The 24,293-nt window shown below is 46.1% G+C and overlaps 14 pseudogenes; all 14 read left to right on the top strand.

The window, feature by feature from the left end:
* The first annotated feature begins 224 nt into the window (after nucleotides 1-224).
* Nucleotides 225-343, top strand: LOC137120961 (5S ribosomal RNA; annotated as a pseudogene).
* An 857-nt stretch (nucleotides 344-1,200) lies between these two features.
* On the top strand, nucleotides 1,201-1,319 carry LOC137120960 (5S ribosomal RNA; annotated as a pseudogene).
* Nucleotides 1,320-2,187: 868 nt separating this feature from the next.
* LOC137120963 (5S ribosomal RNA) lies at nucleotides 2,188-2,306 on the top strand (annotated as a pseudogene).
* An 867-nt stretch (nucleotides 2,307-3,173) lies between these two features.
* LOC137120959 (5S ribosomal RNA) lies at nucleotides 3,174-3,292 on the top strand (annotated as a pseudogene).
* Nucleotides 3,293-4,159: 867 nt separating this feature from the next.
* LOC137120964 (5S ribosomal RNA) lies at nucleotides 4,160-4,278 on the top strand (annotated as a pseudogene).
* An 867-nt stretch (nucleotides 4,279-5,145) lies between these two features.
* On the top strand, nucleotides 5,146-5,264 carry LOC137120965 (5S ribosomal RNA; annotated as a pseudogene).
* An 857-nt stretch (nucleotides 5,265-6,121) lies between these two features.
* On the top strand, nucleotides 6,122-6,240 carry LOC137120958 (5S ribosomal RNA; annotated as a pseudogene).
* Nucleotides 6,241-7,107: 867 nt separating this feature from the next.
* LOC137120968 (5S ribosomal RNA) lies at nucleotides 7,108-7,226 on the top strand (annotated as a pseudogene).
* Nucleotides 7,227-8,083: 857 nt separating this feature from the next.
* On the top strand, nucleotides 8,084-8,202 carry LOC137120957 (5S ribosomal RNA; annotated as a pseudogene).
* A 4,411-nt stretch (nucleotides 8,203-12,613) lies between these two features.
* Nucleotides 12,614-12,732, top strand: LOC137120973 (5S ribosomal RNA; annotated as a pseudogene).
* Nucleotides 12,733-13,588: 856 nt separating this feature from the next.
* On the top strand, nucleotides 13,589-13,697 carry LOC137120977 (5S ribosomal RNA; annotated as a pseudogene).
* Nucleotides 13,698-18,109: 4,412 nt separating this feature from the next.
* On the top strand, nucleotides 18,110-18,228 carry LOC137120972 (5S ribosomal RNA; annotated as a pseudogene).
* Nucleotides 18,229-19,084: 856 nt separating this feature from the next.
* LOC137120974 (5S ribosomal RNA) lies at nucleotides 19,085-19,202 on the top strand (annotated as a pseudogene).
* Nucleotides 19,203-23,614: 4,412 nt separating this feature from the next.
* On the top strand, nucleotides 23,615-23,733 carry LOC137120971 (5S ribosomal RNA; annotated as a pseudogene).
* The last annotated feature ends 560 nt before the right edge of the window (nucleotides 23,734-24,293 follow it).

Genomic DNA, 24,293 nt, shown 5'->3' with positions numbered 1-24,293 from the left:
TATCATTCTGTTGGAACATCTCGATCCTGGATTTTGGTTTGGGGATCGGAGAGGAAACATGATAATTTATCTTTGTATGTTGCACCCTGACCCCCTAGACAGGGGCGTAACAGACCAGTACAGTTATAGTACTTTGTACTTTGCCACATTTATCTTCTTCTTAGCAAGTGTCATGCATTCTTCTTCTCCAGCGTTTTTAAGAGTTGTTGATGATGTCAAATGCAGCTTACGGCCACACCGCTCTCTAAGCGCCCGATCTCGTCCGATCTCGGCAGCCAAATAGAGCCGGGCCTGGTTAGTACTTGGTAGGAAGACCGCCTGGGAATACCAGGTGCTGTAAGCTTTTTTGCTTGGGTTTACGGGCAGCACAAGCTGGTGTTACTGCCTATTTATTCATAGAAATTGTTCTATATTTTCATCAAATTTTGTTCTTTCATTGCTGTTTTGCTACTTTATTGGTTTGTCAACCATCGTGCTTCATTACTAGTAGACCATGTTACGGTCCTGGCCATATGTGTTGTTTTTATTTTGTTGTTCTTATAGGTGCCCTGCCTGATTGGCCGGATTGGGGGGCAGTACAGGAAGCTGATTGGTCCATCCTACACTTCCTGGAGTTTTAAAAGTACGGTTCCCAACAGCTAGCGAGGCTCTTTCTGGCAGCAGCACCTGTTTGCTGTTCTTGGTTTCCAAACCTTATTTAGCATTTTTGAATTGTTAGGTTTTGTGCCGTGGTTTTGTTTATAAATTGTATATTTTGTAAATAGTATTAAATCTGTAGGGGTGAACAGCCATTTTCTTTGGACTGTTTTCACATTAGGGAGTTAGGGTTAGCGACTGTCTTTTGGTTTGTTTATTTCTATCAGGCTAGCTAGCACTTTCTGTGGGAAATGGCTTATTTTGTTTATTATGTTGGCCTTGGTTCGCCCTGAGTTGTACTGTCATGTTTTGTTTGACACTTTCTTTCGTTTAAAATAAATATCATTCTGTTGGAACATCTCGATCCTGGATTTTGGTTTGGGGATCGGAGAAGGAACATGCTAATTTATCTTTGTATGTTGCACCCTGACCCCCTAGACAGGGGCGTAACAGACCAGTACAGTTATAGTACTTTGTACTTTGCCACATTTATCTTCTTCTTAGCAAGTGTCATGCATTCTGCTTCTCCAGCGTTTTTAAGAGCTGTTGATGATGTCAAATGCAGCTTACGGCCACACCGCTCTCTAAGCGCCCGATCTCGTCCGATCTCGGCAGCCAAATAGAGCCGGGCCTGGTTAGTACTTGGTAGGAAGACCGCCTGGGAATACCAGGTGCTGTAAGCTTTTTTTGCTTGGGTTTACGGGCAGCACATGCTGGTGTTACTGCCTATTTATTCATAGAAATTGTTCTATATTTTCATCAAATTTTGTTCTTTCATTGCTGTTTTGCTACTTTATTGGTTTTTCAACCATCGTGCTTCATTACTAGTAGACCATGTTACGGTCCTGGCCATATGTGTTGTTTTTATTTTCTCGTTCTTATAGGTGCCCTTCCTGATTGGCCGGATTGAGGGGCAGTACAGGAAGCTGATTGGTCCATCCTACACTTCCTGGAGTTTTAAAAGTACGGTTCCCAACAGCTAGCGAGGCTCTTTCTGGCATCAGCACCTGTTTGCTGTTCTTGGTTTCCAAACCTTATTTAGCATTTTTGAATTGTTAGGTTTTGTGCCGTGGTTTTGTTTATAAATTGTATATTTTGTAAATAGTATTAAATCTGTAGGGGTGAACAGCCATTTTCTTTTGATTGTTTTCTCTTGTTTTCACATTAGGGAGTTAGGGTTAGCGACTGTCTTTTGGTTTGTTTATTTCTATCAGGCTAGCTAGCACTTTCTGTGGGAAATGGCTTATTTTGTTTATTATGTTGGCCTTGGTTCGCCCTGAGTTGTAGTGTCATGTTTTGTTTGACACTTTCTTTCGTTTAAAATAAATATCATTCTGTTGGAACATCTCGATACTGGATTTTGGTTTGGGGATCGGAGAGGGAACATGCTAATTTATCTTTGTATGTTGCACCCTGACCCCCTGGACAGGGGCGTAACAGACCAGTACAGTTATAGTACTTTGTACTTTGCCACATTTATCTTCTTCTTAGCAAGTGTCATGCATTCTGCTTCTCCCGCGTTTTTAAGAGCTGTTGATGATGTCAAATGCAGCTTACGGCCACACCGCTCTCTAAGCGCCCGATCTCGTCCGATCTCGGCAGCCAAATAGAGCCGGGCCTGGTTAGTACTTGGTAGGAAGACCGCCTGGGAATGCCAGGTGCTGTAAGCTTTTTTGCTTGGGTTTACGGGCAGCACAAGCTGGTGTTACTGCCTATTTATTCATAGAAATTGTTGTATATTTTCATCAAATTTTGTTCTTTCATTGCTGTTTTGCTACTTTATTGGTTTGTCAACCATCGTGCTTCATTACTAGTAGACCATGTTATGGTCCTGGCCATATGTGTTGTTTCTATTTTGTTGTTCTTATAGGTGCCCTGCCTGATTGGCCGGATTGGGGGGCAGTACAGGAAGCTGATTGGTCCATCCTACACTTCCTGGAGTTTTAAAAGTACGGTTCCCAACAGCTAGCGAGGCTCTTTCTGGCAGCAACACCTGTTTGCTGTTCTTGGTTTCCAAACCTTATTTAGCATTTTTGAATTGTTAGGTTTTGTGCCGTGGTTTTGTTTATAAATTGTATATTTTGTAATTCGTATTAAATCTGTAGGGGTGAACAGCCATTTTCTTTTGATTGTTTTCTCTTGTTTTCACATTAGGGAGTTAGGGTTAGCGACTGTCTTTTGGTTTGTTTATTTCTATCAGGCTAGCTAGCACTTTCTGTGGGAAATGGCTTATTTTGTTTATTATGTTGGCCTTGGTTCGCCCTGAGTTGTAGTGTCATGTTTTGTTTGACACTTTCTTTCGTTTAAAATAAATATCATTCTGTTGGAACATCTCGATCCTGGATTTTGGTTTGGGGATCGGAGAGGGAACATGCTAATTTATCTTTGTATGTTGCACCCTGACCCCCTAGACAGGGGCGTAACAGACCAGTACAGTTATAGTACTTTGTACTTTGCCACATTTATCTTCTTCTTAGCAAGTGTCATGCATTCTGCTTCTCCAGCGTTTTTAAGAGCTGTTGATGATGTCAAATGCAGCTTACGGCCACACCGCTCTCTAAGCGCCCGATCTCGTCCGATCTCGGCAGCCAAATAGAGCCGGGCCTGGTTAGTACTTGGTAGGAAGACCGCCTGGGAATACCAGGTGCTGTAAGCTTTTTTGCTTGGGTTTACGGGCAGCACAAGCTGGTGTTACTGCCTATTTTTTCATAGAAATTGTTCTATATTTTCATCAAATTTTGTTCTTTCATTGCTGTTTTGCTACTTTATTGGTTTTTCAACCATCGTGCTTCATTACTAGTAGACCATGTTACGGTCCTGGCCATATGTGTTGTTTTTATTTTGTTGTTCTTATAGGTGCCCTGCCTGATTGGCCGGATTGGGGGGCAGTACAGGAAGCTGATTGGTCCATCCTACACTTCCTGGAGTTTTAAAAGTACGGTTCCCAACAGCTAGCGAGGCTCTTTCTGGCAGCAACACCTGTTTGCTGTTCTTGGTTTCCAAACCTTATTTAGCATTTTTGAATTGTTAGGTTTTGTGCCGTGGTTTTGTTTATAAATTGTATATTTTGTAATTCGTATTAAATCTGTAGGGGTGAACAGCCATTTTCTTTTGATTGTTTTCTCTTGTTTTCACATTAGGGAGTTAGGGTTAGCGACTGTCTTTTGGTTTGTTTATTTCTATCAGGCTAGCTAGCACTTTCTGTGGGAAATGGCTTATTTTGTTTATTATGTTGGCCTTGGTTCGCCCTGAGTTGTAGTGTCATGTTTTGTTTGACACTTTCTTTCGTTTAAAATAAATATCATTCTGTTGGAACATCTCGACCCTGGATTTTGGTTTGGGGATCGGAGAGGGAACATGCTAATTTATCTTTGTATGTTGCACCCTGACCCCCTGGACAGGGGCGTAACAGACCAGTACAGTTATAGTACTTTGTACTTTGCCACATTTATCTTCTTCTTAGCAAGTGTCATGCATTCTGCTTCTCCAGCGTTTTTAAGACCTGTTGATGATGTCAAATGCAGCTTACGGCCACACCGCTCTCTAAGCGCCCGATCTCGTCCGATCTCGGCAGCCAAATAGAGTCGGGCCTGGTTAGTACTTGGTAGGAAGACCGCCTGGGAATACCAGGTGCTGTATGCTTTTTTGCTTGGGTTTACGGGCAGCACAAGCTGGTGTTACTGCCTATTTATTCATAGAAATTGGTCTATATTTTCATCAAATTTTGTTCTTTCATTGCTGTTTTGCTACTTTATTGGTTTGTCAACCATCGTGCTTCATTACTAGTAGACCATGTTACGGTCCTGGCCATATGTGTTGTTTTTATTTTGTTGTTCTTATATGTGCCCTGCCTGATTGGCCGGATTGGGGGGCAGTACAGGAAGCTGATTGGTCCATCCTACACTTCCTGGAGTTTTAAAAGTACGGTTCCCAACAGCTAGCGAGGCTCTTTCTGGCAGCAACACCTGTTTGCTGTTCTTGGTTTCCAAACCTTATTTAGCATTTTTGAATTGTTAGGTTTTGTGCCGTGGTTTTGTTTATAAATTGTATATTTTGTAAATAGTATTAAATCTGTAGGGGTGAACAGCCATTTTCTTTTGATTGTTTTCTCTTGTTTTCACATTAGGGAGTTAGGGTTAGCGACTGTCTTTTGGTTTGTTTATTTCTATCAGGCTAGCTAGCACTTTCTGTGGGAAATGGCTTATTTTGTTTATTATGTTGGCCTTGATTCGCCCTGAGTTGTAGTGTCATGTTTTGTTTGACACTTTCTTTTGTTTAAAATAAATATCATTCTGTTGGAACATCTCGATCCTGGATTTTGGTTTGGGGATCAGAGAGGGAACATGCTAATTGATCTTTGTATGTTGCACCCTGACCCCCTAGACAGGGGCGTAACAGACCAGTACAGTTATAGTACTTTGTACTTTGCCACATTTATCTTCTTCTTAGCAAGTGTCATGCATTCTGCTTCTCCAGCGTTTTTAAGAGCTGTTGATGATGTCAAATGCAGCTTACGGCCACACCGCTCTCTAAGCGCCCGATCTCGTCCGATCTCGGCAGCCAAATAGAGCCGGGCCTGGTTAATACTTGGTAGGAAGACCGCCTGGGAATACCAGGTGCTGTAAGCTTTTTTGCTTGGGTTTACGGGCAGCACAAGCTGGTGTTACTGCCTATTTATTCATAGAAATTGTTCTATATTTTCATCAAATTTTGTTCTTTCATTGCTGTTTTGCTACTTTATTGGTTTTTCAACCATCGTGCTTCATTACTAGTAGACCATGTTACGGTCCTGGCCATATGTGTTGTTTTTATTTTCTCGTTCTTATAGGTGCCCTTCCTGATTGGCCGGATTGAGGGGCAGTACAGGAAGCTGATTGGTCCATCCTACACTTCCTGGAGTTTTAAAAGTACGGTTCCCAACAGCTAGCGAGGCTCTTTCTGGCAGCAGCACCTGTTTGCTGTTCTTGGTTTCCAAACCTTATTTAGCATTTTTGAATTGTTAGGTTTTGTGCCGTGGTTTTGTTTATAAATTGTATATTTTGTAAATAGTATTAAATCTGTAGGGGTGAACAGCCATTTTCTTTGGACTGTTTTCACATTAGGGAGTTAGGGTTAGCGACTGTCTTTTGGTTTGTTTATTTCTATCAGGCTAGCTAGCACTTTCTGTGGGAAATGGCTTATTTTGTTTATTATGTTGGCCTTGGTTCGCCCTGAGTTGTAGTGTCATGTTTTGTTTGACACTTTCTTTCGTTTAAAATAAATATCATTCTGTTGGAACATCTCGATCCTGGATTTTGGTTTGGGGATCGGAGAGGGAACATGCTAATTTATCTTTGTATGTTGCACCCTGACCCCCTAGACAGGGGCGTAACAGACCAGTACAGTTATAGTACTTTGTACTTTGCCACATTTATCTTCTTCTTAGCAAGTGTCATGCATTCTGCTTCTCCAGCGTTTTTAAGAGCTGTTGATGATGTCAAATGCAGCTTACGGCCACACCGCTCTCTAAGCGCCCGATCTCGTCCGATCTCGGCAGCCAAATAGAGCCGGGCCTGGTTAGTACTTGGTAGGAAGACCGCCTGGGAATACCAGGTGCTGTAAGCTTTTTTGCTTGGGTTTACGGGCAGCACAAGCTGGTGTTACTGCCTATTTCTTCATAGAAATTGTTCTATATTTTCATCAAATTTTGTTCTTTCATTGCTGTTTTGCTACTTTATTGGTTTGTCAACCATCGTGCTTCATTACTAGTAGACCATGTTACGGTCCTGGCCATATGTGTTGTTTTTATTTTGTTGTTCTTATAGGTGCCCTGCCTGATTGGCCGGATTTGGGGGAAGTACAGGAAGCTGATTGGTCCATCCTACACTTCCTGGAGTTTTAAAAGTACGGTTCCCAACAGCTAGCGAGGCTCTTTCTGGCAGCAGCACCTGTTTGCTGTTCTTGGTTTCCAAACCTTATTTAGCATTTTTGAATTGTTAGGTTTTGTGCCGTGGTTTTGTTTATAAATTGTATATTTTGTAAATAGTATTAAATCTGTAGGGGTGGACTGCCATTTTCTTTTGATTGTTTTCTCTTGTTTTCACATTAGGGAGTTAGGGTTAGCGACTGTCTTTTGGTTTGTTTATTTCTATCAGGCTAGCTAGCACTTTCTGTGGGAAATGGCTTATTTTGTTTATTATGTTGGCCTTGGTTCGCCCTGAGTTGTAGTGTCATGTTTTGTTTGACACTTTCTTTCGTTTAAAATAAATATCATTCTGTTGGAACATCTCGATCCTGGATTTTGGTTTGGGGATCGGAGAGGGAACATGCTAATTTATCTTTGTATGTTGCACCCTGACCCCCTAGACAGGGGCGTAACACACCAGTACAGTTATAGTACTTTGTACTTTGCCACATTTATCTTCTTCTTAGCAAGTGTCATGCATTCTGCTTCTCCAGCGTTTTTAAGAGCTGTTGATGATGTCAAATGCAGCTTACGGCCACACCGCTTTCTAAGCGCCCGATCTCGTCAGATCTCGGCAGCTAAATAGAGCCGGGCCTGGTTAGTACTTGGTAGGAAGACCGCCTGGGAATACCAGTTGCTGTAAGCGTTTTTGCTTGGGTTTACGGGCAGCACAAGCTGGTGTTACTGCCTATTTCTTCATAGAAATTGTTCTATATTTTCATCAAATTTTGTTCTTTCATTGCTGTTTTGCTACTTTATTGGTTTGTCAACCATCGTGCTTCATTACTAGTAGACCATGTTACGGTCCTGGCCATATGTGTTGTTTTTATTTTGTTGTTCTTATAGGTGCCCTGCCTGATTGGCCGGATTTGGGGGAAGTACAGGAAGCTGATTGGTCCATCCTACACTTCCTGGAGTTTTAAAAGTACGGTTCCCAACAGCTAGCGAGGCTCTTTCTGGCAGCAGCACCTGTTTGCTGTTCTTGCTTTCCAAACCTTATTTAGCATTTTTGAATTGTTAGGTTTTGTGCCGTGGTTTTGTTTATAAATTGTATATTTTGTAAATAGTATTAAATCTGTAGGGGTGAACTGCCATTTTCTTTGGACTGTTTTCACATTAGGGAGTTAGGGTTAGCGACTGTCTTTTGGTTTGTTTATTTCTATCAGGCTAGCTAGCACTTTCTGTGGGAAATGGCTTATTTTGTTTATTATGTTGGCCTTGGTTCGCCCTGAGTTGTAGTGTCATGTTTTGTTTGACACTTTCTTTCGTTTAAAATAAATATCATTCTGTTGGAACATCTCGATCCTGGATTTTGGTTTGGGGATCGGAGAGGGAACATGCTAATTTATCTTTGTATGTTGCACCCTGACCCCCTAGACAGGGGCGTAACAGACCAGTACAGTTATAGTACTTTGTACTTTGCCACATTTATCTTCTTCTTAGCAAGTGTCATGCATTCTGCTTCTCCAGCGTTTTTAAGAGCTGTTGATGATGTCAAATGCAGCTTACGGCCACACCGCTCTCTAAGCGCCCGATCTCGTCCGATCTCGGCAGCCAAATAGAGCCGGGCCTGGTTAGTACTTGGTAGGAAGACCGCCTGGGAATACCAGGTGCTGTAAGCTTTTTTGCTTGGGTTTACGGGCAGCACAAGCTGGTGTTACTGCCTATTTATTCATAGAAATTGTTCTATATTTTCATCAAATTTTGTTCTTTCATTGCTGTTTTGCTACTTTATTGGTTTGCCAACCATCGTGCTTCATTACTAGTAGACCATGTTACGGTCCTGGCCATATGTGTTGTTTTTATTTTCTTGTTCTTATAGGTGCCCTGCCTGATTGGCCGGATTGGGGGGCAGTACAGGAAGCTGATTGGTCCATCCTACACTTCCTGGAGTTTTAAAAGTACGGTTCCCAACAGCTAGCGAGGCTCTTTCTGGCATCAGCACCTGTTTGCTGTTCTTGGTTTCCAAACCTTATTTAGCATTTTTGAATTGTTAGGTTTTGTGCCGTGGTTTTGTTTATAAATTGTATATTTTGTAAATAGTATTAAATCTGTAGGGGTGGACTGCCATTTTCTTTTGATTGTTTTCTCTTGTTTTCACATTAGGGAGTTAGGGTTAGCGACTGTCTTTTGGTTTGTTTATTTCTATCAGGCTAGCTAGCACTTTCTGTGGGAAATGGCTTATTTTGTTTATTATGTTGGCCTTGGTTCGCCCTGAGTTGTAGTGTCATGTTTTGTTTGACACTTTCTTTCGTTTAAAATAAATATCATTCTGTTGGAACATCTCGATCCTGGATTTTGGTTTGGGGATCGGAGAGGGAACATGCTAATTTATCTTTGTATGTTGCACCCTGACCCCCTAGTCAAGTCAAGTGGCTTTTATTGTCATTTCTACTATACACAGTTGTTCACAGTACACAGTTGAAACGAGATAACGTTCCTCCAAGAACCAAGGTGCTACAAACAACACAAGTTATAATAAAGTGCATCGAGTGCAACCAAGTGCAAACAGTGCAGACGAAAAAACAGTACAGACGTACAGTGTAGACAGACAACACAAGTAACACAGGACAGGACACAAGACACAAGACCCAAGACAGTGCCGACCAGTAAACCTACTGTATACTATTTTACAGTACAGTACAGTTCAGTTAAGTGTGCTAGGGGTGTTAAAAAAAAGAGCAGCATGTAAACGGTATAGTGCATTTAAATGTCCAGCATGTAAAAAAAGTGCAATTGCATTGGAATGTGCAAAAAAAACAGCAGGTAAACAGTGTAGTGCAGTAAATGTAGAATGATAAAAGTAAATAAATAATAAATAAGTGGTGGTGGAATGAGATGAGTAGTGAGTGATGAGAATGTGCTGAGTTCGGTTTGCAGTGTGTTTAAGTTCTATTTCAGTTCTGTGTGTTGAGGAGCCTGATGGCTTGTGGGAAAAAACTGTTGCATAGTCTGGATGTGGTGGCCCGAATGCTTCGGAACCTCTTTCCTGATGGCAGGAGTGTGAAGAGTGTGTGTGATGGGTGTGTGCGGTCGTCCACAATGCGGTTGGCTTTGCGGATGCAGCGTGTGGTGTAAATGTGCATGATAGAGGGCAGAGAGACTCCGATGATCTTCTCAGCTGTCCTCACTATCCTCTGTAGGGTCTTGCGATCCGCGACGGTGCAGTTCCCAAACCAGGCAGTGATGCAGCTGCTCAGGATGCTCTCAATGGTCCCTCTGTAGAACATGGTCAGGATGGGGGGAGGGAGATGGGCTTTCCTCAGCCTTCTCAGGAAGTAGAGACGCTGCTGGGCCTTCTTGGTGATGGAGCTGGTGTTGACTGACCAGGTGAGGTTGTCCGCCAGATGAACACCAAGGAATTTGGTGCTCTTGACTATCTCCACTGAGGATCCATCGATGATCAATGGAGAATGGTCACCCTGTGCTCTCCTGAAGTCCACAACCATCTCTTTAGTTTTGTCAACGTTCAGAGACAGGTTGTTTGCTCCACACCAGGCTGTTAATCGTTGCACCTCCTCTCTGTAGGCTGACTCGTCGTTCTTGCTGATTAAACCCACCACGGTCGTGTCATCAGCAAACTTGACTATGTGGTTTGAGCTGTGCATTGCTACACAGTCGTGCGTCAGCAGAGTGAACAGCAGAGGGCTGAGCACACAGCCCTGAGGGGCTCCAGTGCTCAGTGTGGTGGTGCTGGAGATGTTGTTCCCGATCCGGACTGACTGGGGTCTCCCAGTCAGGAAGTCCAGAATCCAGTTGCAGAGGGAGGTGTTCAGGCCCAGTATGCTCAATTTCTCAGTCAGGTGCTGAGGGATGATTGTGTTGAATGCTGAGCTGAAGTCAATGAACAGCATTCGTACGTATGAGTCCTTACTGTCCAGGTGGGTGAGGGCCAGATGGAGGGTCGTGGAGATGGCATCGTCCGTGGAACGATTTGGACGATACGCAAACTGCATGGGGTCCAGGGAGGTTGGGAGTTGGGTCTTAATGTGCCTCATGACGAGCCTCTCGAAGCACTTCATCACGATGGGTGTGAGCGCGACGGGACGGTAGTCATTGAGGCAGGAGACAGTAGACTTCTTAGGCACAGGCACGATGGTCGTTGCCTTGAGGCACGTAGGAACAACGTTGCTGCTCAGGGAGATGTTGAAGATGTCTGTGAAGACATCCGCTAGCTGTTCTGCGCACTCCCTGAGCACTCTGCCAGGAATGTTGTCTGGTCCAGCAGACTTCCGTGGGTTAACTCTGCATAGAGTTTTCCTCACTTCAGCTGTGGTTAGACAGAGCACCTGGTCACTGGGAGGTGGAGTGGACTTCCTCGCCTTCACGTTGTTCTGTGCCTCAAACCGGGCGTAGAAGTGGTTCAGCGCATCTGGGAGGGAGGCGTCGCGGTCACAATCAGGTGAAGTTGTCTTGTAGTTCGTGATCGCCTGGATGCCCTGCCACATGCGCCGGGTGTCTCCGCTGTCTTCGAAGTGGTCGTGGATTTTCTTTGAGTGTGCGCGCTTTGCCTCTCTAATGGCACGGGACAGTTTGGCCCTTGCTGTTCTCAAGGCCGTCTTGTCCCCTGTTCTGAAGGCAGCGTCTCTTTGTTTCAGCAGCGCACACACATTGGCATTTATCCACGGCTTCCTGTTGGAGCGTGTAGTGATGGTCTTGGAGATGGTCACATCGTCAACGCACTTGCTGATGTAGCTGGTTACTGTTGACGTGTATTCCTCCAAGTTGATGGAATCGCCGTTGGTTGCGGCCTCCCTAAACATGTCCCAGTCAGTGCACTCAAAACAGTCTTGAAGAGCAGAAGTAGCTCCTGCTGGCCAGGTTTTCACCTGTTTCAGAACCGGTTTAGAGCGTCTGACGAGCGGTCTGTATGCTGGAATTAGCATAACCGAGATGTGGTCTGAGTAGCCGAGATGGGGGCGGGGCTCCGCACGATACGCGCCGGGGATGTTTGTGTAAACAAGATCCAGCGTGTTCCCTCCTCTCGTTGCAAAGTCCACATGCTGATGAAGTTTAGGGAGCACAGTCCTGAGATTCGCATGGTTGAAATCTCCGGCAATAATAAACAGTCCGTCGGGGTGAGCGTTCTGCAGGTCGCTAATAGCACCGTAGAGTTCACACAGTGCCTCCTTAGCATTAGCGCTGGGGGGAATCTACACTCCGACAATGAAAACAGTGGTGAATTCCCGTGGTAAATAGAACGGTCTGCATCTAACAGTCACAAACTCCACTAGCGATGAGCAGAAACGTGAGACAAGCACAGAGTTCTTGCACCACTCCGTGTTGATGTAAACACACACGCCACCACCGCGAGTCTTACCGCACAGAGCAGCGTTTCTGTCGGCGCGAAACACGGTTAGCCCGTCTAGCTGGATGGCGGCTTCCGGAACTCTGTCACTGAGCCACGTCTCCGTGAAAACAAAGATGCAGCAGTCTCTGAATTCTCGCCGCGTGGTCCGCTGGAGTCGGATGTAGTCTAGTTTATTGTCCAGGGAGCAGACGTTGGAGAGGAGAATGGACGGTAGAGCCGGCCGGCTAGGGTTAGCATTTAGCCTAGCACGGACACCCGCCCGCTTGCCTCGCTTCCGCTTCCTCGAGCAGCGCTTCCGACGTCCCCTCACCTGGCCACCGGCGTCAGGTGACACCGAGGGCTGGGGGCCTGGTATTTGTCGCTGGGGTCGTAGCAAGCCGAGGTCGCGAAGGTTACCAATTACTTCCTCGTGCAGATTATTGTATGTATGAACCCTGTGCCGCAGCAATGTCTGGCGGTCGTAAACATGAACACAGCTGACTGTGGTGTCCATGTACTGTAAAGGGTCTGGCTAAATACGGCAAAAACACCATTTGTTGGATCCGGAGAGGCCGCTGCGAGCTACTGCCGCGCCGCCATCTTGTTCCACAGCCTAGACAGGGGCGTAACAGACCAGTACAGTTATAGTATTTTGTACTTTGCCACATTTATCTTCTTCTTAGCAAGTGTCATGCATTCTGCTTCTCCAGCGTTTTTAAGAGCTGTTGATGATGTCAAATGCAGCTTACGGCCACACTGCTCTCTAAGCGCCCGATCCCGTCCGATCTCGGCAGCCAAATAGGGCCGGGCCTTGTTAGTACTTGGTAGGAAGACCGCCTGGGAATACCACGTGCTGTAAGCTTCTTTGCTTGGGTTTACGGGCAGCACAAGCTGGTGTTACTGCCTATTTATTCATAGAAATTGTTCTATATTTTCATCAAATTTTGTTCTTTCATTGCTGTTTTGCTACTTTATTGGTTTGCCAACCATCGTGCTTCATTACTAGTAGACCATGTTACGGTCCTGGCCATATGTGTTGTTTTTATTTTCTTGTTCTTATAGGTGCCCTGCCTGATTGGCCGGATTGGGGGGCAGTACAGGAAGCTGATTGGTCCATCCTACACTTCCTGGAGTTTTAAAAGTACGGTTCCCAACAGCTAGCGAGGCTCTTTCTGGCAGCAGCACCTGTTTGCTGTTCTTGGTTTCCAAACCTTATTTAGCATTTTTGAATTGTTAGGTTTTGTGCCGTGGTTTTGTTTATAAATTGTATATTTTGTAAATAGTATTAAATCTGTAGGGGTGAACTGCCATTTTCTTTGGACTGTTTTCACATTAGGGAGTTAGGGTTAGCGACTGTCTTTTGGTTTGTTTATTTCTATTAGGCTAGCTAGCACTTTCTGTGGGAAATGGCTTATTTTGTTTATTATGTTGGCCTTGGTTCGCCCTGAGTTGTAGTGTCATGTTTTGTTTGACACTTTCTTTCGTTTAAAATAACATCATTCTGTTGGAACATCTCGATCCTGGATTTTGGTTTAGGGATCGGAGAGGGAACATGCTAATTTATCTTTGTATGTTGCACCCTGACCCCCTAGACAAGGGCGTAACAGACCAGTACAGTTATAGTACTTTGTACTTTGCCACATTTATCTTCTTCTTAGCAAGTGTCATGCATTCTGCTTCTCCAGCGTTTTTAAGAGCTGTTGATGATGTCAAATGCATCTTACGGCCACACCGCTCTCTAAGCGCCCGATCTCGGCAGCCAAATAGAGCTGGGCCTGGTTAGTACTTGGTAGGAAGACCGCCTGGGAATACCAGGTGCTGTAAGCTTTTTTGCTTGGGTTTACGGGCAGCAAAAGCTGGTGTTACTGCCTAGTTATTCATAGAAATTGTTCTATATTTTCATCAAATTTTGTTCTTTCATTGCTGTTTTGCTACTTTATTGGTTTGTCAACCATCGTGCTTCATTACTAGTAGACCATGTTACGGTCCTGGCCATATGTGTTGTTTTTATTTTGTTGTTCTTATAGGTGCCCTTCCTGATTGGCCGGATTTGGGGGAAGTACAGGAAGCTGATTGGTCCATCCTACACTTCCTGGAGTTTTAAAAGTACGGTTCCCAACAGCTAGCGAGGGTCTTTCTGGCATCAGCACCTGTTTGCTGTTCTTGGTTTCCAAACCTTATTTAGCATTTTTGAATTGTTAGGTTTTGTGCCGTGGTTTTGTTTATAAATTGTATATTTTGTAAATAGTATTAAATCTGTAGGGGTGGACTGCCATTTTCTTTTGATTGTTTTCTCTTGTTTTCACATTAGGGAGTTAGGGTTAGCGACTGTCTTTTGGTTTGTTTATTTCTATCAGGCTAGCTAGCACTTTCTGTGGGAAATGGCTTATTTTGTTTATTATGTTGGCCTTGGTTCGCCCCGAGTTGTAGTGTCATGTTTTGTTTGACACTTTCTTTCGTTTAAAATAAATATCATTCTGTTGGAACATCTCGATCCTGGATTTTGGTTTGGGGATCGGAGAGGGAACATGCTAATTTATCTTTGTATGTTGCACCCTGACCCCCTAGTCAAGTCAAGTGGCTTTTATTGTCATTTCTACTATACACAGTTGTTCACAGTACACAGTTGAAACGAGATAACGTTCCTCCAAGAACCAAGGTGCTACAAACAACACAAGTTATAATAAAGTGCATCGAGTGCAACCAAGTGCAAACAGTGCAGACGAAAAAACAGTACAGACGTACAGTGTAGACAGACAACACAAGTAACACAGGACAGGACACAAGACACAAGACCCAAGACAGTGCCGACCAGTAAACCTACTGTATACTATTTTACAGTACAGTACAGTTCAGTTAAGTGTGCTAGGGGTGTTAAAAAAAAGAGCAGCATGTAAACGGTATAGTGCATTTAAATGTCCAGCATGTAAAAAAAGTGCAATTGCATTGGAATGTGCAAAAAAAAACAGCAGGTAAACAGTGTAGTGCAGTAAATGTAGAATGATAAAAGTAAATAAATAATAAATAAGTGGTGGTGGAATGAGATGAGTAGTGAGTGATGAGAATGTGCTGAGTTCGGTTTGCAGTGTGTTTAAGTTCTATTTCAGTTCTGTGTGTTGAGGAGCCTGATGGCTTGTGGGAAAAAACTGTTGCATAGTCTGGATGTGGTGGCCCGAATGCTTCGGAACCTCTTTCCTGATGGCAGGAGTGTGAAGAGTGTGTGTGATGGGTGTGTGCGGTCGTCCACAATGCTGTTGGCTTTGCGGATGCAGCGTGTGGTGTAAATGTGCATGATAGAGGGCAGAGAGACTCCGATGATCTTCTCAGCTGTCCTCACTATCCTCTGTAGGGTCTTGCGATCCGCGACGGTGCAGTTCCCAAACCAGGCAGCGATGCAGCTGCTCAGGATGCTCTCAATGGTCCCTCTGTAGAACATGGTCAGGATGGGGGGAGGGAGATGGGCTTTCCTCAGCCTTCTCAGGAAGTAGAGACGCTGCTGGGCCTTCTTGGTGATGGAGCTGGTGTTGACTGACCAGGTGAGGTTGTCCGCCAGATGAACACCAAGGAATTTGGTGCTCTTGACTATCTCCACTGAGGATCCATTGATGATCAATGGAGAATGGTCACCCTGTGCTCTCCTGAAGTCCACAACCATCTCTTTAGTTTTGTCAACGTTCAGAGACAGGTTGTTTGCTCCACACCAGGCTGTTAATCGTTGCACCTCCTCTCTGTAGGCTGACTCGTCGTTCTTGCTGATTAAACCCACCACGGTCGTGTCATCAGCAAACTTGACTATGTGGTTTGAGCTGTGCATTGCTACACAGTCGTGCGTCAGCAGAGTGAACAGCAGAGGGCTGAGCACACAGCCCTGAGGGGCTCCAGTGCTCAGTGTGGTGGTGCTGGAGATGTTGTTCCCGATCCGGACTGACTGGGGTCTCCCAGTCAGGAAGTCCAGAATCCAGTTGCAGAGGGAGGTGTTCAGGCCCAGTATGCTCAATTTCTCAGTCAGGTGCTGAGGGATGATTGTGTTGAATGCTGAGCTGAAGTCAATGAACAGCATTCGTACGTATGAGTCCTTACTGTCCAGGTGGGTGAGGGCCAGATGGAGGGTCGTGGAGATGGCATCGTCCGTGGAACGATTTGGACGATACGCAAACTGCATGGGGTCCAGGGAGGTTGGGAGTTGGGTCTTAATGTGCCTCATGACGAGCCTCTCGAAGCACTTCATCACGATGGGTGTGAGCGCGACGGGACGGTAGTCATTGAGGCAGGAGACAGTAGACTTCTTAGGTACAGGCACGATGGTTGTTGCCTTGAGGCACGTAGGAACAACGTTGCTGCTCAGGGAGATGTTGAAGATGTCTGTGAAGACATCCGCTAGCTGTTCTGCGCACTCCCTGAGCCCTCTGCCAGGAATGTTGTCTGGTCCAGCAGACTTCCGTGGGTTAACTCTGCATAGAGTTTTCCTCACTTCAGCTGTGGTTAGACAGAGCACCTGGTCACTGGGAGGTGGAGTGGACTTCCTCGCCTTCACGTTGTTCTGTGCCTCAAACCGGGCGTAGAAGTGGTTCAGCGCATCTGGGAGGGAGGCGTCGCGGTCACAATCAGGTGAAGTTGTCTTGTAGTTCGTGATCGCCTGGATGCCCTGCCACATGCGCCGGGTGTCTCCGCTGTCTTCGAAGTGGTCGTGGATTTTCTTTGAGTGTGCGCGCTTTGCCTCTCTAATGGCACGGGACAGTTTGGCCCTTGCTGTTCTCAAGGCCGTCTTGTCCCCTGTTCTGAAGGCAGCGTCTCTTTGTTTCAGCAGCGCACACACATTGGCATTTATCCACGGCTTCCTGTTGGAGCGTGTAGTGATGGTCTTGGAGATGGTCACATCGTCAACGCACTTGCTGATGTAGCTGGTTACTGTTGACGTGTATTCCTCCAAGTTGATGGAATCGCCGTTGGTTACGGCCTCCCTAAACATGTCCCAGTCAGTGCACTCAAAACAGTCTTGAAGAGCAGAAGTAGCTCCTGCTGGCCAGGTTTTCACCTGTTTCAGAACCGGTTTAGAGCGTCTGACGAGCGGTCTGTATGCTGGAATTAGCATAACCGAGATGTGGTCTGAGTAGCCGAGATGGGGGCGGGGCTCCGCACGATACGCGCCGGGGATGTTTGTGTAAACAAGATCCAGCGTGTTCCCTCCTCTCGTTGCAAAGTCCACATGCTGATGAAGTTTAGGGAGCACAGTCCTGAGATTCGCATGGTTGAAATCTCCGGCAATGATAAACAGTCCGTCGGGGTGAGCGTTCTGCAGGTCGCTAATAGCACCGTAGAGTTCACACAGTGCCTCCTTAGCATTAGCGCTGGGGGGAATGTACACTCCGACAATGAAAACAGTGGTGAATTCCCGTGGTAAATAGAACGGTCTGCATCTAACAGTCACAAACTCCACTAGCGATGAGCAGAAACGTGAGACAAGCACAGAGTTCTTGCACCACTCCGTGTTGATGTAAACACACACGCCACCACCGCGAGTCTTACCGCACAGAGCAGCGTTTCTGTCGGCGCGAAACACGGTTAGCCCGTCTAGCTGGATGGCGGCTTCCGGAACTCTGTCACTGAGCCACGTCTCCGTGAAAACAAAGATGCAGCAGTCTCTGAATTCTCGCCGCGTGGTCCGCTGGAGTCGGATGTAGTCTAGTTTATTGTCCAGGGAGCAGACGTTGGAGAGGAGAATGGACGGTAGAGCCGGCCGGCTAGGGTTAGCATTTAGCCTAGCACGGACACCCGCCCGCTTGCCGCGCTTCCGCTTCCTCGAGCAGCGCTTCCGACGTCCCCTCACCTGGCCACCGGCGTCAGGTGACACCGAGGGCTGGGGGCCTGGTATTTGTCGCTGGGGTCGTAGCAAGCCGAGGTCGCGAAGGTCACCAATTACTTCCTCGTGCAGATTATTGTATGTATGAACCCTGTGCCGCAGCAATGTCTGGCGGTCGTAAACATGAACACAGCTGACTGTGGTTTCCATGTACTGTAAAGGGTCTGGCTAAATACGGCAAAAACACCATTTGTTGGATCCGGAGAGGCCGCTGCGAGCTACTGCAGCGCCGCCATCTTGTTCCACAGCCTAGACAGGGGCGTAACAGACCAGTACAGTTATAGTACTTTGTACTTTGCCACATTTATCTTCTTCTTAGCAAGTGTCATGCATTCTGCTTCTCCAGCGTTTTTAAGAGCTGTTGATGATGTCAAATGCAGCTTACGGCCACACTGCTCTCTAAGCGCCCGATCCCGTCCGATCTCGGCAGCCAAATAGGGCCGGGCCTTGTTAGTACTTGGTAGGAAGACCGCCTGGGAATACCACGTGCTGTAAGCTTCTTTGCTTGGGTTTACGGGCAGCACAAGCTGGTGTTACTGCCTATTTATTCATAGAAATTGTTCTATATTTTCATCAAATTTTGTTCTTTCATTGCTGTTTTGCTACTTATTGGTTTGCCAACCATCGTGCTTCATTACTAGTAGACCATGTTTCGGTCCTGGCCATATGTGTTGTTTTTATTTTGTTGTTCTTATAGGTGCCCTGCCTGATTGGCCGAATTTGGGGGAAGTACAGGAAGCTGATTGGTCCATCCTACACTTCCTGGAGTTTTAAAAGTACGGTTCCCAACAGCTAGCGAGGCTCTTTCTGGCAGCAGCACCTGTTTGCTGTTCTTGGTTTCCAAACCTTATTTAGCATTTTTGAATTGTTAGGTTTTGTGCCATGGTTTTGTTTATAAATTGTATATTTTGTAAATAGTATTAAATCTGTAGGGGTGAACTGCCATTTTCTTTGGACTGTTTTCACATTAGGGAGTTAGGGTTAGCGACTGTCTTTTGGTTTGTTTATTTCTATCAGGCTAACTAGCACTTTTTGTGGGAAATGGCTTATTTTGTTTATTATGTTGGCCTTGGTTCGCCCTGAGTTGTAGTGTCATGTTTTGTTTGACACTTTCTTTCGTTTAAAATAAATATCATTCTGTTGGAACATCTCGATCCTGGATTTTGGTTTGGGGATCGGAGAGGGAACATGCTAATTTATCTTTGTATGTTTTACCCTGACCCCCTAGACAGGGGCGTAACAGACCAGTACAGTTATAGTACTTTGTACTTTGCCACATTTATCTTCTTCTTAGCAAGTGTCATGCATTCTGCTTCTCTAGCGTTTTTAAGAGCTGTTGATGATGTCAAATGCAACTTACGGCCACACCGCTCTCTAAGCGCCCGATCTCGTCCGATCTCGGCAGCCAAATAGAGCCGGGCCTGGTTAGTACTTGGTAAGAAGACCGCCTGGAATACCAGGTGCTGTAAGCTTTTTTGCTTGGGTTTACGGGCAGCACAAGCTGGTGTTACTGCCTATTTATTCATAGAAATTTTTCTATATTTTCATCAAATTTTGTTCTTTCATTGCTGTTTTGCTACTTTATTGGTTTGTCAACCATCATGCTTCATTACTAGTAGACCATGTTACGGTCCTGGCCATATGTGTTGTTTTTATTTTGTTGTTCTTATAGGTGCCCTGCCTGATTGGCCGGATTTGGGGGAAGTACAGGAAGCTGATTGGTCCATCCTACACTTCCTGGAGTTTTAAAAGTACGGTTCCCAACAGCTAGCGAGGCTCTTTCTGGCAGCAGCACCTGTTTGCTGTTCTTGGTTTCCAAACCTTATTTAGCATTTTTGAATTGTTAGGTTTTGTGCCGTGGTTTTGTTTATAAATTGTATATTTTGTAAATAGTATTAAATCTGTAGGGGTGGACTGCCATTTTCTTTTGATTGTTTTCTCTTGTTTACACATTAGGGAGTTAGGGTTAGCGACTGTCTTTTGGTTTGTTTATTTCTATCAGGCTAGCTAGCACTTTCTGTGGGAAATGGCTTATTTTGTTTATTATGTTGGCCTTGGTTCGCCCTGAGTTGTAGTGTCATGTTTTGTTTGACACTTTCTTTCGTTTAAAATAAATATCATTCTGTTGGAACATCTCGATCCTGGATTTTGGTTTGGGGATCGGAGAGGGAACATGCTAATTTATCTTTGTATGTTGCACCCTGACCCCCTAGTCAAGTCAAGTGGCTTTTATTGTCATTTCTACTATACACAGTTGTTCACAGTACACAGTTGAAACGAGATAACGTTCCTCCAAGAACCAAGGTGCTACAAACAACACAAGTTATAATAAAGTGCATCGAGTGCAACCAAGTGCAAACAGTGCAGACGAAAAAACAGTACAGACGTACAGTGTAGACAGACAACACAAGTAACACAGGACAGGACACAAGACACAAGACCCAAGACAGTGCCGACCAGTAAACCTACTGTATACTATTTTACAGTACAGTACAGTTCAGTTAAGTGTGCTAGGGGTGTTAAAAAAAAGAGCAGCATGTAAACGGTATAGTGCATTTAAATGTCCAGCATGTAAAAAAAGTGCAATTGCATTGGAATGTGCAAAAAAAAACAGCAGGTAAACAGTGTAGTGCAGTAAATGTAGAATGATAAAAGTAAATAAATAATAAATAAGTGGTGGTGGAATGAGATGAGTAGTGAGTGATGAGAATGTGCTGAGTTCGGTTTGCAGTGTGTTTAAGTTCTATTTCAGTTCTGTGTGTTGAGGAGCCTGATGGCTTGTGGGAAAAAACTGTTGCATAGTCTGGATGTGGTGGCCCGAATGCTTCGGAACCTCTTTCCTGATGGCAGGAGTGTGAAGAGTGTGTGTGATGGGTGTGTGCGGTCGTCCACAATGCGGTTGGCTTTGCGGATGCAGCGTGTGGTGTAAATGTGCATGATAGAGGGCAGAGAGACTCCGATGATCTTCTCAGCTGTCCTCACTATCCTCTGTAGGGTCTTGCGATCCGCGACGGTGCAGTTCCCAAACCAGGCAGTGATGCAGCTGCTCAGGATGCTCTCAATGGTCCCTCTGTAGAACATGGTCAGGATGGGGGGAGGGAGATGGGCTTTCCTCAGCCTTCTCAGGAAGTAGAGACGCTGCTGGGCCTTCTTGGTGATGGAGCTGGTGTTGACTGACCAGGTGAGGTTGTCCGCCAGATGAACACCAAGGAATTTGGTGCTCTTGACTATCTCCACTGAGGATCCATCGATGATCAATGGAGAATGGTCACCCTGTGCTCTCCTGAAGTCCACAACCATCTCTTTAGTTTTGTCAACGTTCAGAGACAGGTTGTTTGCTCCACACCAGGCTGTTAATCGTTGCACCTCCTCTCTGTAGGCTGACTCGTCGTTCTTGCTGATTAAACCCACCACGGTCGTGTCATCAGCAAACTTGACTATGTGGTTTGAGCTGTGCATTGCTACACAGTCGTGCGTCAGCAGAGTGAACAGCAGAGGGCTGAGCACACAGCCCTGAGGGGCTCCAGTGCTCAGTGTGGTGGTGCTGGAGATGTTGTTCCCGATCCGGACTGACTGGGGTCTCCCAGTCAGGAAGTCCAGAATCCAGTTGCAGAGGGAGGTGTTCAGGCCCAGTATGCTCAATTTCTCAGTCAGGTGCTGAGGGATGATTGTGTTGAATGCTGAGCTGAAGTCAATGAACAGCATTCGTACGTATGAGTCCTTACTGTCCAGGTGGGTGAGGGCCAGATGGAGGGTCGTGGAGATGGCATCGTCCGTGGAACGATTTGGACGATACGCAAACTGCATGGGGTCCAGGGAGGTTGGGAGTTGGGTCTTAATGTGCCTCATGACGAGCCTCTCGAAGCACTTCATCACGATGGGTGTGAGCGCGACGGGACGGTAGTCATTGAGGCAGGAGACAGTAGACTTCTTAGGCACAGGCACGATGGTCGTTGCCTTGAGGCACGTAGGAACAACGTTGCTGCTCAGGGAGATGTTGAAGATGTCTGTGAAGACATCCGCTAGCTGTTCTGCGCACTCCCTGAGCACTCTGCCAGGAATGTTGTCTGGTCCAGCAGACTTCCGTGGGTTAACTCTGCATAGAGTTTTCCTCACTTCAGCTGTGGTTAGACAGAGCACCTGGTCACTGGGAGGTGGAGTGGACTTCCTCGCCTTCACGTTGTTCTGTGCCTCAAACCGGGCGTAGAAGTGGTTCAGCGCATCTGGGAGGGAGGCGTCGCGGTCACAATCAGGTGAAGTTGTCTTGTAGTTCGTGATCGCCTGGATGCCCTGCCACATGCGCCGGGTGTCTCCGCTGTCTTCGAAGTGGTCGTGGATTTTCTTTGAGTGTGCGCGCTTTGCCTCTCTAATGGCACGGGACAGTTTGGCCCTTGCTGTTCTCAAGGCCGTCTTGTCCCCTGTTCTGAAGGCAGCGTCTCTTTGTTTCAGCAGCGCACACACATTGGCATTTATCCACGGCTTCCTGTTGGAGCGTGTAGTGATGGTCTTGGAGATGGTCACATCGTCAACGCACTTGCTGATGTAGCTGGTTACTGTTGACGTGTATTCCTCCAAGTTGATGGAATCGCCGTTGGTTGCGGCCTCCCTAAACATGTCCCAGTCAGTGCACTCAAAACAGTCTTGAAGAGCAGAAGTAGCTCCTGCTGGCCAGGTTTTCACCTGTTTCAGAACCGGTTTAGAGCGTCTGACGAGCGGTCTGTATGCTGGAATTAGCATAACCGAGATGTGGTCTGAGTAGCCGAGATGGGGGCGGGGCTCCGCACGATACGCGCCGGGGATGTTTGTGTAAACAAGATCCAGCGTGTTCCCTCCTCTCGTTGCAAAGTCCACATGCTGATGAAGTTTAGGGAGCACAGTCCTGAGATTCGCATGGTTGAAATCTCCGGCAATAATAAACAGTCCGTCGGGGTGAGCGTTCTGCAGGTCGCTAATAGCACCGTAGAGTTCACACAGTGCCTCCTTAGCATTAGCGCTGGGGGGAATGTACACTCCGACAATGAAAACAGTGGTGAATTCCCGTGGTAAATAGAACGGTCTGCATCTAACAGTCACAAACTCCACTAGCGATGAGCAGAAACGTGAGACAAGCACAGAGTTCTTGCACACCTCCGTGTTGATGTAAACACACACGCCACCACCGCGAGTCTTACCGCACAGAGCAGCGTTTCTGTCGGCGCGAAACACGGTTAGCCCGTCTAGCTGGATGGCGGCTTCCGGAACTCTGTCACTGAGCCACGTCTCCGTGAAAACAAAGATGCAGCAGTCTCTGAATTCTCGCCGCGTGGTCCGCTGGAGTCGGATGTAGTCTAGTTTATTGTCCAGGGAGCAGACGTTGGAGAGGAGAATGGACGGTAGAGCCGGCCGGCTAGGGTTAGCATTTAGCCTAGCACGGACACCCGCCCGCTTGCCTCGCTTCCGCTTCCTCGAGCAGCGCTTCCGACGTCCCCTCACCTGGCCACCGGCGTCAGGTGACACCGAGGGCTGGGGGCCTGGTATTTGTCGCTGGGGTCGTAGCAAGCCGAGGTCGCGAAGGTTACCAATTACTTCCTCGTGCAGATTATTGTATGTATGAACCCTGTGCCGCAGCAATGTCTGGCGGTCGTAAACATGAACACAGCTGACTGTGGTGTCCATGTACTGTAAAGGGTCTGGCTAAATACGGCAAAAACACCATTTGTTGGATCCGGAGAGGCCGCTGCGAGCTACTGCCGCGCCGCCATCTTGTTCCACAGCCTAGACAGGGGCGTAACAGACCAGTACAGTTATAGTACTTTGTACTTTGCCACATTTATCTTCTTCTTAGCAAGTGTCATGCATTCTGCTTCTCCAGCGTTTTTAAGAGCTGTTGATGATGTCAAATGCAGCTTACGGCCACACTGCTCTCTAAGCGCCCGATCCCGTCCGATCTCGGCAGCCAAATAGGGCCGGGCCTTGTTAGTACTTGGTAGGAAGACCGCCTGGGAATACCACGTGCTGTAAGCTTCTTTGCTTGGGTTTACGGGCAGCACAAGCTGGTGTTACTGCCTATTTATTCATAGAAATTGTTCTATATTTTCATCAAATTTTGTTCTTTCATTGCTGTTTTGCTACTTTATTGGTTTGCCAACCATCGTGCTTCATTACTAGTAGACCATGTTACGGTCCTGGCCATATGTGTTGTTTTTATTTTGTTGTTCTTATAGGTGCCCTGCCTGATTGGCCGGATTGGGGGGCAGTACAGGAAGCTGATTGGTCCATCCTACACTTCCTGGAGTTTTAAAAGTACGGTTCCCAACAGCTAGCGAGGCTCTTTCTGGCATCAGCACCTGTTTGCTGTTCTTGGTTTCCAAACCTTATTTAGCATTTTTGAATTGTTAGGTTTTGTGCCGTGGTTTTGTTTATAAATTGTATATTTTGTAAATAGTATTAAATCTGTAGGGGTGAACTGCCATTTTCTTTGGACTGTTTTCACATTAGGGAGTTAGGGTTAGCGACTGTCTTTTGGTTTGTTTATTTCTATCAGGCTAGCTAGCACTTTCTGTGGGAAATGGCTTATTTTGTTT

The sequence above is a fragment of the Channa argus genome, unplaced genomic scaffold, assembly GCF_033026475.1.
Source record: "Channa argus isolate prfri unplaced genomic scaffold, Channa argus male v1.0 Contig092, whole genome shotgun sequence".
Classification (NCBI taxonomy): Eukaryota; Metazoa; Chordata; class Actinopteri; order Anabantiformes; family Channidae; genus Channa; species Channa argus.
This window is presented reverse-complemented; position numbering and strand designations above follow the sequence as displayed.